General features: G+C 48.5%; 1 protein-coding gene across 1 annotated transcript in view; it reads left to right on the forward strand.

Annotated features, from left to right (window-relative positions):
• The window catches only part of LOC129842159 (uncharacterized), a 94617-nt gene that overhangs the window by 71805 nt on the left and 3111 nt on the right, over window positions 1-19701 (forward strand). The window contains exon 2 of the mRNA XM_055910574.1: window positions 18899-19701. This exon is cut by the window's right edge and continues 3111 nt beyond it. The gene's annotated coding sequence lies outside the window, so the exon portion shown is untranslated. The remainder of the gene's footprint in view (window positions 1-18898) is intronic.

Here is a 19701-nt window from a genome sequence, read left to right on the forward strand (position 1 = left end):
CCCTCCATTCAGTCAGACAACCATACCTCCCTCCATTCAGTCAGACAACCATACCTCCCTCCATTCAGTCAGACAACCATACCTCCCTCTATTCAGTCAGACAACCATACCTCCCTACATTCAATCAGACAACTATACTTCCCTCCATTCAGACAGACAACCATACCTCCCTCCAATCAGTCAGACAACCATACCTCTCTACATTCAGTCAGACAACCATACCTCCCTCCAATCAGTCAGACAACCATACCTCTCTACATTCAGTCAGACAACCATACCTCCCTCCATTCAGTCAGACAACCATACCTCCCTCCATTCAGTCAGACAACCATACCTCCCTCCATTCAGTCAGACAACCATACCTCCCTCCATTCAGTCAGACAACCATACCTCCCTCCATTCAGTCAGACAATCATACCTCCCTCCATTCAGTCAGACAACCACACCTCCCTCCGTTCAGTCAGACAACCATACCTCCCTCCATTCAGTCAGACAACCATACCTCCCTCCATTCAGTCAGACAACCATACCTCCCTCCATTCAGTCAGACAACCATACCTCCCTCCATTCAGTCAGACAACCATACCTCCCTCCATTCAGTCAGACAACCACACCTCCCTCCGTTCAGTCAGACAACCATACCTCCCTCCATTCAGTCAGACAACCATACCTCCCTCTATTCAGTCAAACAACCATACCTCCCTCCCTCCATTCAGTCAGACAACCATACCTCCCTCCCTCCATTCAGACAGACAACCATACCACCCTCCATTCAGTCAGACAACCATACCTCCCTCCATTCAGTCAGACAACCATACCTCCCTCCATTCAGTCAGACAACCATACCTCCCTCCATTCAGTCAGACAACCATACCTCCCTCCATTCAGTCAGACAACCATACCTCCCTCCATTCAGTCAGACAACTATACCTCCCTCCATTCAGACAGACAACCATACCTCCCTCCAATCAGTCAGACAACCATACCTCTCTACATTCAGTCAGACAACCATACCTCCCTCCATTCAGTCAGACAACCTTACCTCCCTCCATTCAGTCAGACAACCATACCTCCCTCCATTCAGACAGACAACCATACCTCCCTCCGTTCAGTCAGACAACCATACCTCCCTCCAATCAGTCAGACAACCATACATCTCTACATTCAGTCAGACAACCATACCTCCCTCCATTCAGACAGACAACCACACCTCCCTCCATTCAGTCAGACAACCATACCTCCCTCCATTCAGTCAGACAACCATACCTCCCTCCATTCAGTCAGACAACTATACCTCCCTCCATTCAGTCAGACAACCATACCTCCCTCCGTTCAGACAGACAACCATACCTCCCTCCGTTCAGTCAGACAACCATACCTCCCTCCATTCAGTTAGACAACCATACCTCCCTCCATTCAGTCAAACAACCACACCTCCCTCCATTTAGTCAGACAACCATACCTCCCTCCCTCCATTCAGTCAGACAACCATACCTCCCTCCCTCCATTCAGACAGACAACCATACCTCCCTCCATTCAGTTAGACAACCATACCTCCCTCCATTCAGTCAAACAACCATACCTCCCTCCATTCAGTCAGACAACCATACCCCCCTCCATCCGTTCAGTCAGACAACCATACCTCCCTCCATTCAGACAGACAACCATACCTCCCTCCATTCAGTCAAACAACCATACCTCCCTCCATTCAGTCAGACAACCATAGGGAGGTAAGGTACCTCCCTCCCTCCATTCAGTCAGACAACCATACCTCCCTCCATTCAGTCAGACAACCATACCTTCCTCCATTCAGACAGACAACCATACCTCCCTCCATTCAGTCAAACAACCATACCTTCCTCCATTCAGACAGACAACCATACCTCCCTCCATTCAGTCAAACAACCATACCTCCCTCCATTCAGTCAGACAACCATACCTCCCTCCCTCCATTCAGTCAGACAACCATACCTCCCTCCCTCCATTCAGACAGACAACCATACCTCCCTCCATTCAGTCAGACAACCATACCTCCCTCCCTCCATTCAGACAGACAACCATACCTCGCTCCATTCAGTTAGACAACCATACCTCCCTCCATTCAGTCAGACAACCATACCTCCCTCCATTCAGTCAGACAACCATACCTCCCTCCATTCAGTCAGACAACCATACCTCCCTCCATTCAGTTAGACAACCATACCTCCCTACATTCAGTCAGACAACCATACCTCCCTCCATTCAGACAGACAACCATACCTCCCTCCGTTCAGTCAGACAACCATACCTCCCTCCATTCAGACAGACAACCATACCTCCCTCCATTCAGTCAGACAACCATACCTTCCTCCATTCAGACAGACAACCATACCTCCCTCCATTCAGTCAGACAACCATACCTCCCTCCATTCAGTCAGACAACCATACCTCCCTCCGTTCAGTCAGACAACCATACCTCCCTCCGTTCAGTCAGACAACCATACCTCCCTCCGTTCAGTCAGACAACCATACCTCCCTCCGTTCAGTCAGACAACCATACCTCCCTCCATTCAGTCAGACAACCATACCTCCCTCCATTCAGTCAGACAACCATACCTCCCTCCATTCAGTCAGACAACCATACCTCCCTCCCTCCATTCAGACAGACAACCATACCTCGCTCCATTCAGTTAGACAACCATACCTCCCTCCATTCAGTCAGACAACCATACCTCCCTCCATTCAGTCAGACAACCATACCTCCCTCCATTCAGTCAGACAACCATACCTCCCTCCATTCAGTTAGACAACCATACCTCCCTACATTCAGTCAGACAACCATACCTCCCTCCATTCAGACAGACAACCATACCTCCCTCCGTTCAGTCAGACAACCATACCTCCCTCCATTCAGACAGACAACCATACCTCCCTCCATTCAGTCAGACAACCATACCTTCCTCCATTCAGACAGACAACCATACCTCCCTCCATTCAGTCAGACAACCATACCTCCCTCCGTTCAGTCAGACAACCATACCTCCCTCCATTCAGTCAGACAACCATACCTCCCTCCATTCAGTCAAACAACCATACCTCCCTCCCTCCATTCAGTCAGACAACCATACCTCCCTCCCTCCATTCAGACAGACAACCATACCACCCTCCATTCAGTCAGACAACCATACCTCCCTCCATTCAGTCAGACAACCATACCTCCCTCCATTCAGTCAGACAACCATACCTCCCTCTATTCAGTCAGACAACCATACCTCCCTACATTCAATCAGACAACTATACTTCCCTCCATTCAGACAGACAACCATACCTCCCTCCAATCAGTCAGACAACCATACCTCTCTACATTCAGTCAGACAACCATACCTCCCTCCAATCAGTCAGACAACCATACCTCTCTACATTCAGTCAGACAACCATACCTCCCTCCATTCAGTCAGACAACCATACCTCCCTCCATTCAGTCAGACAACCATACCTCCCTCCATTCAGTCAGACAACCATACCTCCCTCCATTCAGTCAGACAACCATACCTCCCTCCATTCAGTCAGACAATCATACCTCCCTCCATTCAGTCAGACAACCACACCTCCCTCCGTTCAGTCAGACAACCATACCTCCCTCCATTCAGTCAGACAACCATACCTCCCTCCATTCAGTCAGACAACCATACCTCCCTCCATTCAGTCAGACAACCATACCTCCCTCCATTCAGTCAGACAACCATACCTCCCTCCATTCAGTCAGACAACCACACCTCCCTCCGTTCAGTCAGACAACCATACCTCCCTCCATTCAGTCAGACAACCATACCTCCCTCTATTCAGTCAAACAACCATACCTCCCTCCCTCCATTCAGTCAGACAACCATACCTCCCTCCCTCCATTCAGACAGACAACCATACCACCCTCCATTCAGTCAGACAACCATACCTCCCTCCATTCAGTCAGACAACCATACCTCCCTCCATTCAGTCAGACAACCATACCTCCCTCCATTCAGTCAGACAACCATACCTCCCTCCATTCAGTCAGACAACCATACCTCCCTCCATTCAGTCAGACAACTATACCTCCCTCCATTCAGACAGACAACCATACCTCCCTCCAATCAGTCAGACAACCATACCTCTCTACATTCAGTCAGACAACCATACCTCCCTCCATTCAGTCAGACAACCTTACCTCCCTCCATTCAGTCAGACAACCATACCTCCCTCCATTCAGACAGACAACCATACCTCCCTCCGTTCAGTCAGACAACCATACCTCCCTCCAATCAGTCAGACAACCATACATCTCTACATTCAGTCAGACAACCATACCTCCCTCCATTCAGACAGACAACCACACCTCCCTCCATTCAGTCAGACAACCATACCTCCCTCCATTCAGTCAGACAACCATACCTCCCTCCATTCAGTCAGACAACTATACCTCCCTCCATTCAGTCAGACAACCATACCTCCCTCCGTTCAGACAGACAACCATACCTCCCTCCGTTCAGTCAGACAACCATACCTCCCTCCATTCAGTTAGACAACCATACCTCCCTCCATTCAGTCAAACAACCACACCTCCCTCCATTTAGTCAGACAACCATACCTCCCTCCCTCCATTCAGTCAGACAACCATACCTCCCTCCCTCCATTCAGACAGACAACCATACCTCCCTCCATTCAGTTAGACAACCATACCTCCCTCCATTCAGTCAAACAACCATACCTCCCTCCATTCAGTCAGACAACCATACCCCCCTCCATCCGTTCAGTCAGACAACCATACCTCCCTCCATTCAGACAGACAACCATACCTCCCTCCATTCAGTCAAACAACCATACCTCCCTCCATTCAGTCAGACAACCATAGGGAGGTAAGGTACCTCCCTCCCTCCATTCAGTCAGACAACCATACCTCCCTCCATTCAGTCAGACAACCATACCTTCCTCCATTCAGACAGACAACCATACCTCCCTCCATTCAGTCAAACAACCATACCTTCCTCCATTCAGACAGACAACCATACCTCCCTCCATTCAGTCAAACAACCATACCTCCCTCCATTCAGTCAGACAACCATACCTCCCTCCCTCCATTCAGTCAGACAACCATACCTCCCTCCCTCCATTCAGACAGACAACCATACCTCCCTCCATTCAGTCAGACAACCATACCTCCCTCCCTCCATTCAGACAGACAACCATACCTCGCTCCATTCAGTTAGACAACCATACCTCCCTCCATTCAGTCAGACAACCATACCTCCCTCCATTCAGTCAGACAACCATACCTCCCTCCATTCAGTCAGACAACCATACCTCCCTCCATTCAGTTAGACAACCATACCTCCCTACATTCAGTCAGACAACCATACCTCCCTCCATTCAGACAGACAACCATACCTCCCTCCGTTCAGTCAGACAACCATACCTCCCTCCATTCAGACAGACAACCATACCTCCCTCCATTCAGTCAGACAACCATACCTTCCTCCATTCAGACAGACAACCATACCTCCCTCCATTCAGTCAGACAACCATACCTCCCTCCATTCAGTCAGACAACCATACCTCCCTCCGTTCAGTCAGACAACCATACCTCCCTCCGTTCAGTCAGACAACCATACCTCCCTCCGTTCAGTCAGACAACCATACCTCCCTCCGTTCAGTCAGACAACCATACCTCCCTCCATTCAGTCAGACAACCATACCTCCCTCCATTCAGTCAGACAACCATACCTCCCTCCATTCAGTCAGACAACCATACCTCCCTCCCTCCATTCAGACAGACAACCATACCTCGCTCCATTCAGTTAGACAACCATACCTCCCTCCATTCAGTCAGACAACCATACCTCCCTCCATTCAGTCAGACAACCATACCTCCCTCCATTCAGTCAGACAACCATACCTCCCTCCATTCAGTTAGACAACCATACCTCCCTACATTCAGTCAGACAACCATACCTCCCTCCATTCAGACAGACAACCATACCTCCCTCCGTTCAGTCAGACAACCATACCTCCCTCCATTCAGACAGACAACCATACCTCCCTCCATTCAGTCAGACAACCATACCTTCCTCCATTCAGACAGACAACCATACCTCCCTCCATTCAGTCAGACAACCATACCTCCCTCCATTCAGTCAGACAACCATACCTCCCTCCGTTCAGTCAGACAACCATACCTCCCTCCGTTCAGTCAGACAACCATACCTCCCTCCGTTCAGTCAGACAACCATACCTCCCTCCGTTCAGTCAGACAACCATACCTCCCTCCATTCAGTCAGACAACCATACCTCCCTCCATTCAGTCAGACAACCATACCTCCCTCCATTCAGTCAGACAACCATACCTTCCTCCATTCAGACAGACAACCATACCTCCCTCCATTCAGTCAAACAACCATACCTTCCTCCATTCAGACAGACAACCATACCTCCCTCCATTCAGTCAAACAACCATACCTCCCTCCATTCAGTCAGACAACCATACCTCCCTCCCTCCATTCAGTCAGACAACCATACCTCCCTCCCTCCATTCAGACAGACAACCATACCTCCCTCCATTCAGTCAGACAACCATACCTCCCTCCCTCCATTCAGACAGACAACCATACCTCGCTCCATTCAGTTAGACAACCATACCTCCCTCCATTCAGTCAGACAACCATACCTCCCTCCATTCAGTCAGACAACCATACCTCCCTCCATTCAGTCAGACAACCATACCTCCCTCCATTCAGTTAGACAACCATACCTCCCTACATTCAGTCAGACAACCATACCTCCCTCCATTCAGACAGACAACCATACCGCCCTCCGTTCAGTCAGACAACCATACCTCCCTCCATTCAGACAGACAACCATACCTCCCTCCATTCAGTCAGACAACCATACCTTCCTCCATTCAGACAGACAACCATACCTCCCTCCATTCAGTCAGACAACCATACCTCCCTCCATTCAGTCAGACAACCATACCTCCCTCCGTTCAGTCAGACAACCATACCTCCCTCCGTTCAGTCAGACAACCATACCTCCCTCCGTTCAGTCAGACAACCATACCTCCCTCCGTTCAGTCAGACAACCATACCTCCCTCCATTCAGTCAGACAACCATACCTCCCTCCATTCAGTCAGACAACCATACCTCCCTCCATTCAGTCAGACAACCATACCTCCCTCCCTCCATTCAGACAGACAACCATACCTCGCTCCATTCAGTTAGACAACCATACCTCCCTCCATTCAGTCAGACAACCATACCTCCCTCCATTCAGTCAGACAACCATACCTCCCTCCATTCAGTCAGACAACCATACCTCCCTCCATTCAGTTAGACAACCATACCTCCCTACATTCAGTCAGACAACCATACCTCCCTCCATTCAGACAGACAACCATACCTCCCTCCGTTCAGTCAGACAACCATACCTCCCTCCATTCAGACAGACAACCATACCTCCCTCCATTCAGTCAGACAACCATACCTTCCTCCATTCAGACAGACAACCATACCTCCCTCCATTCAGTCAGACAACCATACCTCCCTCCATTCAGTCAGACAACCATACCTCCCTCCGTTCAGTCAGACAACCATACCTCCCTCCGTTCAGTCAGACAACCATACCTCCCTCCGTTCAGTCAGACAACCATACCTCCCTCCGTTCAGTCAGACAACCATACCTCCCTCCATTCAGTCAGACAACCATACCTCCCTCCATTCAGTCAGACAACCATACCTCCCTCCATTCAGTCAGACAACCATACCTCCCTCCATTCAGTCAGACAACCATACCTCCCTCCATTCAGTCACACAACCACACCTCCCTCCGTTCAGTCAGACAACCATACCTCCCTCCATTCAGTCAGACAACCATACCTCCCTCCATTCAGTCAGACAACCATACCTCCCTCCATTCAGTCAGACAACCATACCTCCCTCCATTCAGTCAGACAACCATACCTCCCTCCATTCAGTCACACAACCACACCTCCCTCCGTTCAGTCAGACAACCATACCTCCCTCCATTCAGTCAGACAACCATACCTCCCTCCATTCAGTCAGACAACCATACCTCCCTCCATTCAGTCAGACAACCATACCTCCCTCCATTCAGTCAGACAACCATACCTCCCTCCATTCAGTCAGACAACCATACCTCCCTCCATTCAGTCAGACAACCATACCTCCCTCCATTCAGACAGACAACCATCTCACCATTCAGATAGACAACCACCATGCCTCCAATCAGATTATCCTACATATGGTCCGCTGTCTATCTATGCTGTCCATGTGTGTGTGTGTATGTTTGTAGTACCTTGTGTGTGAGCGTTTGTGTGTGTGTATGAAAGTGTGTGTGTGTGTGTGTGTGGGGGGGGGGGGGGGGGGGGGGTGCTCTCTCTAGGAGCTGTGAGTTCCATCTAATTCCACCCAATAACAGGTTAGATACCCAACAGTACCCCGACATCCCCCAAATATAACCTATCGGAGGAGGAGACAGGAAATAGCATCATAGTCACAGAAGGAACCAGCAGCATAATCCTTTGGTTATCATGCTAGACACACAGCAACAGTCTGACACCTACATATAGCTGCTACATTCTGGTAACTTTTCCAGAAATTCTGGTCGGAATATTCCTGAAATAATGACAGGAATAAGCAGGAATCTCCACCCTGATTTCAAACCTGGGAATTTTGGGAATGTTAACTGAATTTGTAACCATATGCAGCCTCCTCCTCCACCAGACACAGCCACGGGGAGGAGTAGGAGACAGGAAACTGTATGTATCAGAGGATATGACTGTCTCTGTTTCAGTAGTGATGTAACTCTGGAGGATATGACCTTATCTGTTTCAGTACAGTGATGTAGCTCTGGAGGATATGACCTTATCTGTTTCAGTAGTGATGTAGCTCTGGAAGATATGACTGCCTCTGTTTCAGTATAGTGATGTAGCTCTGGAGGATATGACCTTATCTGTTTCAGTATAGTGATGTAGCTCTGGAGGATATGACCTTATCTGTTTCAGTATAGTGATGTAGCTCTGGAGGATATGACCTTATCTGTTTCAGTATAGTGATGTAGCTCTGGAGGATATGACCTTATCTGTTTCAGTAGTGATGTAGTTCTCAAGGATATGACCTTATCTGTTTCAGTATAGTGATGTAGCTCTGGAGGATATGACCTTATCTGTTTCAGTAGTGATGTAGCTCTGGAAGATATGACTGCCTCTGTTTCAGTATAGTGATGTAGCTCTGGAGGATATGACCTTATCTGTTTCAGTATAGTGATGTAGCTCTGGAGGATATGACCTTATCTGTTTCAGTATAGTGATGTAGCTCTGGAGGATATGACCTCATCTGTTTCAGTAGTGATGTAGCTCTGGAGGATATGACTGCCTCTGTTTCAGTATAGTGATGTAGCTCTGGAGGATATGACCTCATCTGTTTCAGTATTGTAATGTAGCTTTGGAGGATATGACCTCATCTGTTTCAGTACAGTGATGTAGCTCTGGAGGATATGACTGCCTCTGTTTCAGTATAGTGATGTAGCTCTGGAGGATATGACCTCATCTGTTTCAGTATAGTGATGTAGCTCTGGAGGATATGATTGCCTCAGTTTCAGTATAGTGATGTAGCTTTGGAGGATATGACCTCATCTGTTTCAGTATAGTGATGTAGCTCTGGAGGATATGACCTCACCTGTTTCAGTATAGTGATGTAGCTCTGGAGGATATGACTTTGTGTGTTTCACTAATTGAGTCATGGTGATGTTGTGACAGTGTTTGGGTTGGTGGGCTGCTCTGGAGGAGGTTTCATGAAGAAGTGGAATAACAAAAGATGCTGCTTCTGAGACCATGTTGGTAAAAGCCTTAATGCTCTATCTAAGCTAAGAGACCATGATTGGAAGCAGCAATCTAACATTGATTGATCTGACATTGACTGTAAGGCCTATCCGTTCCAAAGTGAGCCTTTCGAGCCCATATACACTACAGATATACAAAAGTATGTGGACAACCCTTCAAATTAGAGGATTCGGCTATTTCAGCCACACCCATTGCTGACAGATGTATAAAATCGAGCATGGAGCCATGCAATCTCCATAGACAAGCATTGGCAGTAGAATCACCTTACTGAAGAGCTCAGTGACTTTCAACATGGCACCGTCATAGAATACCACCATTCCACAAAGTCACTTCGTCAAATTTCTTCCCTGCTAGAGCTGCCCCGGTCAACTGTAAGTGCTGTTATTGTGAAGTGGAAACATCTAGGAGCAACAACGGCTCAGCCGCAAAGTGGTAGGCCAGACAAGCTCACAGAACAGGACTGCCGAGTGCTGAAGCTCGTAGAACGTAAAAATCGTCTGTCGTCGGTTGCAACACTCACTACCGAGTTCCAAACGGCCTCTGGAAGCTACATCAGCACAAGAACTGTTCGTCGGGAGCTCCATGAAATGGGTTTCCATGGCCGAGCAGCCAAACCCAGATTCGTTTGTTGGACTGCCAGATGGTGAAGCTTGATCACCTTGCGCAATGCCAAGCGTCTGCTGGAGGGGTCTAAAGGTCTCCACCATTGGACTCTAGAGCAGTGGAAACGTGTACTCTGAAGTGATGAATCACGCTTCACCATCTGGCAGTCCAACGAACAAATCTGGGGGCTACCTGCCCCAATGCATAGTGTTAACTGTACAGTTTGGTGGAGGAGGAATAAGGGTCTGGGGCTGTTTTTCATGGTTCGGGCTAGGCCACTTTCAGTGAAGGGAAATCTTAACGCTACAGCATGCAATGACACCTTAGACGATTCTGTGCTTCCAACTTTGTGACAACATTTTGTTTCAGCATAACAATGCCCCCATGCACAAAGCAAGATCAATACATAAATGGTTTGTCGAGATTGGTGTGTAAGACTGGCCTGCACAGAGCCCTCACCTCAAACCCATCGAACACAATTGGGATGAATTGGAAGAGAGATGAAAGAGAGAGTTGTGAGAGGAATAGAGAGGGGACAGAAAGAGGACAGAGAGAGGAGAGACACACCTTTTTAAATCCGACCCCACACAGGGAGGTAATACTTCCTGTAAATACCAGGAACCTGAGGAGACACACAGGCGCACAACATGCTCGACAGGGAGGTAAATACCAGGAAGCTGAGGAGATACAGGCGCACAACATGCTCGACAGGGAGGTAAATACCAGGAAGCTGAGGAGATACAGGCGCACAACATGCTCAACAGGGAGGTAAATACCAGGAAGCTGAGGAGATACAGGCACACAACACGCTTGACAGGGAGGTAAATACCAGGAAGCTGAGGAGATACAGGCGCACAACACGCTAGACAGGGAGGTAAATACCAGGAAGCTGAGGAGATACAGGCGCACAACACGCAAGACAGGGAGGTAAATACCAGGAAGCTGAGGAGATACAGGTGCACAACACGCTCGACAGGGAGGTAAATACCAGGAAGCTGAGGAGATACAGGCGCACAACATGCTCGACAGGGAGGTAAATACCAGGAAGCTGAGGAGATACAGGCGCACAGCACGCTAGACAGGGAGGTAAATACCAGGAAGCTGAGGAGATACAGGCGCACAACATGCTCGACAGGGAGGTAAATACCAGGAAGCTGAGGAGATACAGGCGCACAACACGCTCGACAGGGAGGTAAATGCCAGGAAGCTGAGGAGATACAGGCGCACAACACGCTCGACAGGGAGGTACATACCAGGAAGCTGAGGAGATACAGGCGCACAACACGCTAGACAGGGAGGTAAATACCAGGAAGCTGAGGAGATACAGGCGCACAACACGCTAGACAGGGAGGTAAATACCAGGAAGCTGAGGAGATAAAGGTGCACAACACGCTTGACAGGGAGGTAAATACCAGGAAGCTGAGGAGATACAGGCGCACAACATGCTCGACAGGGAGGTAAATGCCAGGAAGCTGCGGAGATACAGGCGCACAACACGCTCAACAGGGAGGTAAATACCAGGAAGCTGAGGAGATACAGGCGCACAACACGCTCGACAGGGAGGTAAATACCAGGAAGCTGAGGAGATACAGGCGCACAACACGCTCGACAGGGAGGTAAATACCAGGAAGCTGAGGAGATACAGGCGCACAACATGCTCAACAGGGAGGTAAATACCAGGAAGCTGAGGAGATACAGGCGCACAACATGCTCAACAGGGAGGTAAATACCAGGAAGCTGAGGAGATACAGGCGCACAACACGCTCGACAGGGAGACAAATACCAGGAAGCTGAGGAGATACAGGCGCACAACACGCTCAACAGGGACGTAAATACCAGGAAGCTGAGGAGATACAGGCACACAACACGCTTGACAGGGAGGTAAATGCCAGGAAGCTGAGGAGATACAGGCGCACAACATGCTCGACAGGGAGGTAAATACCAGGAATCTGAGGAGACACACAGGCGCACAACATGCTCGACAGGGAGGTAAATACCAGGAAGCTGAGGAGATACAGGCACACAACACGCTAGACAGGGAGGTAAATACCAGGAAGCTGAGGAGATACAGGCGCACAACACGCTCGGCGGGGAGGTAAATACCAGGAAGTTGAGGAGATACAGGCGCACAACAAGCTCGACAGGGAGACAAATACCAGGAAGCTGAGGAGATACAGGCACACAACACGCTAGACAGGGAGACAAATACCAGGAAGCTGAGGAGATACAGGCACACAACACGCTAGACAGGGAGACAAAGTCATTCAGTCTTGGGTGAGTCATTCTATCAAGTGTTGCAGACCAGTCAGTCAGGAGGCAATTAACCCTCCTCAGCTAATTAAAACACACACACACAGACACACACACACACAGTCAATACCATTAGACAGGACACAACCCCCAGAGAATAACATAAAAACTCCCCCGCAGCTATCTAGAGAGAGACTCTGCCAATGATGTGCAAGGACAGAAGGAGGCAGACTGACAGACAGATGTCAGTCAATGACACACACCCTCACAAAAGCAAACACTCACACACACAGTCCTAGAGAGAAACAAACCCCCAGATAACCAACATCAACCATGCATGGACTGTCACTGTCACCCTAAACACAATCCTAATCTGCCATAGTTTAATGTCTTCGTATATAAAGTGGATCAGGGGTGAAGAGTGTTTCTCTCTCAGTGAGAATAGCTATATAATGAGTCAAACATTCCCTATAGGACTGCAAGGACATCCTATCATCATTATCTATTTATTCACTTATCCTTTCTCTTCAGGTGATCCAGTAGAGATTAAACATCAGCAGCATTAAATGAGGATTATAGATTTAATGTAATTCATGTAAATTTAGTGCTGAGTTGAGACTAATGAGTGTCGGCATAGGGACAGGGGAGAGAGTAAATATTTACATTATGTACACGCACAAAGCTGGGAATCTATTAGCACTGTGTGTGTGTGTGTGTGTGTGTGTGTGTGTGTGTGTGTGTGTGTGTGTGTGTGTGTGTGTGTGTGTGTGTGTGTGTGTGTGTGTGTGTGTGTGTGTGTGTGTGTGTGTGTGTGTGTGTGTGTGTGTGTGTGTGTGTGGCAACAAAAATAGGGAGAAGAGAGGATATGAAAGAGGGATAACAGGAGTTCAAGAAAGAGATGCTGGGGTGAGTAATTAAGATCCTAGAGGAGGGAGATGTGGAGATTTAACCCGTCCTCACACTGACTAGCTGTCCTTCCCCCATCTACCGTTCAGACTCAACACACTGATACACACAGTGCTGGACCAGATGGTACGATACACTCACTCTACATAGTCAACAGAAACACACACACACACACAGCCTAGTGAAGGTGCTAGCCGAGTCAGTGTTGTTGGATCACTGTGTGTCTAGACACCATGCGGACCACGGCTGGTTAGTTTCAACGCCAGGCTGCCTAATGCATAATTACCACAGACCTGGCAGACCACAGACCTGGTCCCTTCGATCGGCTCGTAGCCTCATACACACACACACACACACACACACACACACACACACACACACACACACACACACACACACACACACACACACACACACACACACACACACACACACACACATACACACACACACACACACACACACACCTGAGTTTGGTGTCGATTAGGCCGGCACCGGCCAGACTGGAATCACCTGACTATCCTTGTCCACTCAGCACAATGGCCAGATTACAGCAGCCTCATTACACACGATGTGTGTGTGTGTGTGTGTGTGTGTGTGTGTGTGTGTGTGTGTGTGTGTGTGTGTGTGTGTGTGTGTGTGTGTGTGTGTGTGTGTGTGTGTGTGTGTGTGTGTGTGTGTGTGTGTGTGTGTGTGTGTGTGTGTGTGTGTGTGTGGCCTCTCAGGACATTGGCCACGGGACAGCGGTCTCATTATACAGCCAATCAGTCACTCCAGCTCCGATGCAGGAAGGGAGAGGTGAGTGATGGGTAATAAAGGTGTTCTAGACTGTTACAGAGGACGTGTGGGGCGAGGGAGGGTAAAACCAGGGATATAGTGCTAAGGAAAAGGTGAGAAAACTGACATGATGAGCAGTGATTACAGAAACACTGATGCTAACTAACAATGTTTCCATATGTGAGTAAAGCTAGACATTTTTAAATGGTATTTGAGTGTGCTAACACAACAGTACCGTGCATCACTGGATAAAACAGGATGAAACACTGTCTTTCAGAAGTTGACTCTATTAAAATGTAACCAGTCTCTCAAAGACACTAGGGCCAGTAACCGAAAGGTCGCTGAGTCGACTAGGTGAAAAAATCTGCTGATATGCCCTTGAGGAAGCACTTAATCCTAATTGTTCCAGGGTCTGATAATGGCAGACCCTGGCCGTGACCCCAGTCTCCGAGGGTGTCTCAGGGGTAACAGACCCTGGCCGGGACCCCAGTCTCCGAGGGTGTCTCAGGGGTAACAGACCCTGGCCGGGACCCCAGTCTCCGAGGGTGTCTCAGGGGTAACAGACCCTGGCCGGGACCCCAGTCTCCGAGGGTGTCTCAGGGGTAACAGACCCTGGCCGGGACCCCAGTCTCCGAGGGTGTCTCAGGGGTAACAGACCCTGGCCGGGACCCCAGTCTCCGAGGGTGTCTCAGGGGTAACAGACCCTGGCCGTGACCCCAGTCTCCGAGGGTGTCTCAGGGGTAACAGACCCTGGCCGTGACCCCAGTCTCCGAGGGTGTCTCAGGGGTAACAGACCCTGGCCGGGACCCCAGTCTCCGAGGGTGTCTCAGGGGTAACAGACCCTGGCCGGGACCCCAGTCTCCGAGGGTGTCTCAGGGGTAACAGACCCTGGCCGGGACCCCAGTCTCCGAGGGTGTCTCAGGGGTAACAGACCCTGGCCGTGACCCCAGTCTCCGAGGGTGTCTCAGGGGTAAACAGACCCTGGCCGTGACCCCAGTCTCCGAGGGTGTCTCAGGGGTAACAGACCCTGGCCGGGACCCCAGTCTCCGAGGGTGTCTCAGGGGTAACAGACCCTGGCCGGGACCCCAGTCTCCGAGGGTGTCTCAGGGGTAACAGACCCTGGCCGGGACCCCAGTCTCCGAGGGTGTCTCAGGGGTAACAGACCCTGGCCGTGACCCCAGTCTCCGAGGGTGTCTCAGGGGTAACAGACCCTGGCCTTGACCCCAGTCTCCGAAGGTGTCTCAGGGGTAACAGACCCTGGCCGTGACCCCAGTCTCCGAGGGTGTCTCAGGGGTAACAGACCCTGGCCTTGACCCCAGTCTCCGAGGGTGTCTCAGGGGTAACAGACCCTGGCCGGTACCCCAGTCTCCGAAGGTGTCTCAGGGGTAACAGACCCTGGCCGTGACCCCAGTCTCCGAGGGTGTCTCAGGGGTAACAGACCCTGGCCGTGACCCCAGTCTCCGAGGGTGTCTCAGGGGGATATGAAATAAACACATTTCCAATAAACACATATAAATTATATGTGTGAAACAGGACAAAAATAAGCACCCACCAAATTATTACAAATTATTATTATTATATTTTTGGACTGACTGACTGCTGGCTAGCAGGTAAATTGGTTCCACCATCTTGGATATGTTTTGTATCTCCCTTCCTGGCCGGCTGTATTAGTTCCTATGATAGGTGAGCCACAGTGGGTTTCAGACAAATGTCACTCCCTTGTCGGTCCCTATAATTGTATTTTTCAAAATGTCACAGAAGTTGTCACAGTTTTTAATTTATCATCGACATTTCATGACATTTTGTTGAGACCTAAAAATATATATTAAAAAGTTTTGCAGGTACATTTTCTTTTTCTACAAAGGAATTTCGTGGACAATTTTTTCCCTCACTAAGAACATTTCAGACAACCCAGAGACGTTAGACTGAGGATCGAGCATCCACCACACCTCTCTGTCATCACACTGATATTAGTGTTAATGTGCGTCCCAAATGGCACCCTATTACCTACACAGTGCACTACTTTTGACCAGAGCCCTATGATCATTTCAGAGTGTGTTGTGTGCAGAAGGCAAAGAGGCAAGATTGCTGAGCAGTAGATGGCAGATCTGCCACTTGAAAGGATCATGCCAGACATCCCACCATTTACCAACGTAGGTGTGGATTACTTTGGTCCTCTAGAAATCAAACAGGGAAGAGGAAATGTAAAGAACAAACAAAAGATGTAAGATCTGATAACGGAACTAGCTTCATTGGTACTCAGAGAGACCTTAGAGAAGCTCTATCTGCTTTAAACCAAGGCAAGATCCAAGATGCTCTACCTCAGGAAGAAATACAATAGAGTTTCAATCCCCCTGGGGCGTCCCACCACGGAGGAGTCTGGGAAAGGCGCATTGGGATGATTGGCCAGGTGCTCCATTCTGTCCTGAAACAACAGACCCAAGAAGAGGAGGGATTCCACACCGTGCTGTGTGAAGTAGAGGCCATTCTAAACAGCTGCCCAATCACCATGGTAATCAATGACCACCTGGATCTAGAAGCCCTCACCCCAAATCACATTTCACTGTTAATGTCGAAAAAACAGATCAGCACATCAGACGGCGTTGGGAAAAATTCCAGTACATGGCAGATTCATTTAGGAAGAGATGGACAGAAGAGTACCTGCAAGTCTTACAAGAAATACAAAAGTGGGGCAAAGTGAAACGCTGCTTCCGTGAAGGAGAGATATGGTCCTGCTGGTGGACCCCATGGCACCACGAAGTGTATGGATACTTGGAAAAGTTACTGAGACCAAGCCTGACTCCAGAGGGTTAGTATGTGCAGTACACCTGAAGACAAGTACCAACATTATGGAAAGGCCAATATCCAAGATCTGCCTACTGCAAGAAGGTGCAGTCTAAGAGTAAGGCACTTTCAAGTTAAGTAAAGAATTGTTCTGATTTTACACCAAATATAATTGGGGCTGGTGTGTATCAATCCCTGGACATTGGATTTGTATGCGTCAAGACTAACACGTCACCACTGCCTTATTGTGGCTAAAGGATGAGGATGGAAATTGTATTGGGGCAGTTATATTGAACAATTTAGCCAGTACAGGCTATATATGTAATAGTGTATCATTGAATGTTGACATAGTATGTGTTAGTTATTGCTCCAGCCAGCAGTAATACTGGTCTGGTGGAAGTTCTAAAGCCTGTCAGATCCCTCACCAAACAAACCGCTTGTCCCTCCTCAGATCTCCAGGCCTCTTATTGACCTACCACTGACTAGCCTCCAGCCTCCAATACAACAGGGGATTGAGGGGGCTAAAGGCGTCAGCATGCTTCAGTTTGGCTGGCAGCTAGCCGAAGTTGGCTAGACCAATCGAACGATTGTGCTCACATACTCCCTTAAAAGACCTTTATTTGAAAAATGAAGAAAAAAGTGGCAATACTAAGTACTGTTTGTCAATTTTGAGACGCCGTAGCCACTTCCTCAAAACAGTCAGAATTAATCTCAGATAACTCAAGAAATCAGTCATTAATTGTGATGTCTTAGTCTCGCAATTTTACATCTAACTAAGATGTTTGGTGCAAACGAGTCATCTGTCATTGAATGACAATAAAGACTTTACTGAAGAATCTCTACTGTTGACCAATCACCGACGAATGGGCGTAGAGTAGACTTTGGCTACCGACTTCGGTCCAAAACCAACAAAAATGGCACAAAATGTTGTCATAATATATGCACGACTCTTCCGAATTGTTTGGGCTGGGAAGCATGTGGGCGCCTTGAGGGTTAGGGTTTAAGTTTAGGATTGAAAGGGGGGGGGTAGAGGGGTTAGTAGAGGTTGAGAGTTGATGGGGTAGAAGAGGTTGGGGGGAGTCTAGTTGAGAAAGCTGAAGTTTGAGGAGAAAGGGGGGTAGATTGAGGGTCCCCCAGCTCCTATTTCCCAGTGTAGAGTAATGAAAGCTGTTCCCAGCCAGGCTGAATAGAAGCGAACAGGTCCCACAAAGACTGATGGACCATTACTGAGTCTATACTCTGAGGCCTCAGGACTCCTGGTCTTAATAGAAAAGAACATTGTCTTGGTTTTTAGCAGGCCACAGATTGACTTGTGAGGGCCACAATACAACGGATGTGTGTTATTGTTGTCGGGGCAAATAAAATGGATAAATCAAGGGTTAAAATGGAAAGGAAATCTTTCAAAGTTTGTGATTTTTCATGACATCTCTTTTCACACTGTCCATTCAGAGAGAGAACCGTGAACCTGACAAATATCTGTAGTGTTGAAACATTGCAGCTATCACAAGCTGAATAATATAACTTAAAGAACATAACTTTGTTTCTTTTCAAACTGGCTGCTGTGGAGCCATGTGAGAGGACAAAGTCGTGCCCTTAAACCTTTTAGAAAAACAGCCCGTTGTTATAGAAACACCCTTGGTGGTTGTGTAGCTAACCGTTGTTATAGAAACACCCCTGTAGCTAAATATTTGTTGTTCATTTCCTTCCAGGTCATGTGAGAGCATCAGTCTGAGGGGTGAGAGAGGTGAGAGAGGTGAGTACCCGGGTCGACATCTTCCTCATCTTTCACAGAACTCTGCTTCTAAAAGACTGAAAAAAACTCCCTTTTGCTAGTATCACAGCCGCTAGCCTGCTAGCACATTAGCCTCCACCTACTGCTTGCAAAATGACTAGTACTTTGCTAGCAACATCACCGCTAGCCTGTTAGCCTGCTAGCACATTAGCTTTCTTCTTAGATCACACAAAATAGCAGTGCTAGGCTATAGGAGTACTGGACTACTGTACAGTGTTTGCAAAACTGTTGGAAATGAGCATTCCATGACAATAACTTTCTGATTTGCATTCTCAGTGGGATGTAGCATAATTACCTTGGAACTCTCTTGCCAAAATGGAGCCCATTCAAACTCTAAATCTCAAATCTAGTTGAGCTAAATCTGTATCTATAGCTCTGCAGGGAGAAGCTAGAACTTTGAGCTGTAGAGAGGATAGGATCACACAGACAGACTCCCTCTCTCTCTGAGTTTCTCTGAATCTCTAGGCATGTCTGTCTGCATCCCAAATGGCACCTTATTCCATGGGCCCTGGTCAAAAGAAGTTTGCTATATAGGGTATAGGGGGCAATTTGGGATGCACACTATGCGTCTCTGACCTATTTTCTCCTACTAGCTCCAGCCAACAGATCCTCATTTATCTCTGCCCACACTTCCATCCTACTTATCTCCCCTGCAGCTGAAGGTCTGGGGGTTTCCGGGGGTTTTGTATTCCGTCTAAAAGTACGTTTAATCCCTTCATT

This window comes from Salvelinus fontinalis, unplaced genomic scaffold (assembly GCF_029448725.1).
Source record: "Salvelinus fontinalis isolate EN_2023a unplaced genomic scaffold, ASM2944872v1 scaffold_0019, whole genome shotgun sequence".
Taxonomy (NCBI): Eukaryota; Metazoa; Chordata; class Actinopteri; order Salmoniformes; family Salmonidae; genus Salvelinus; species Salvelinus fontinalis.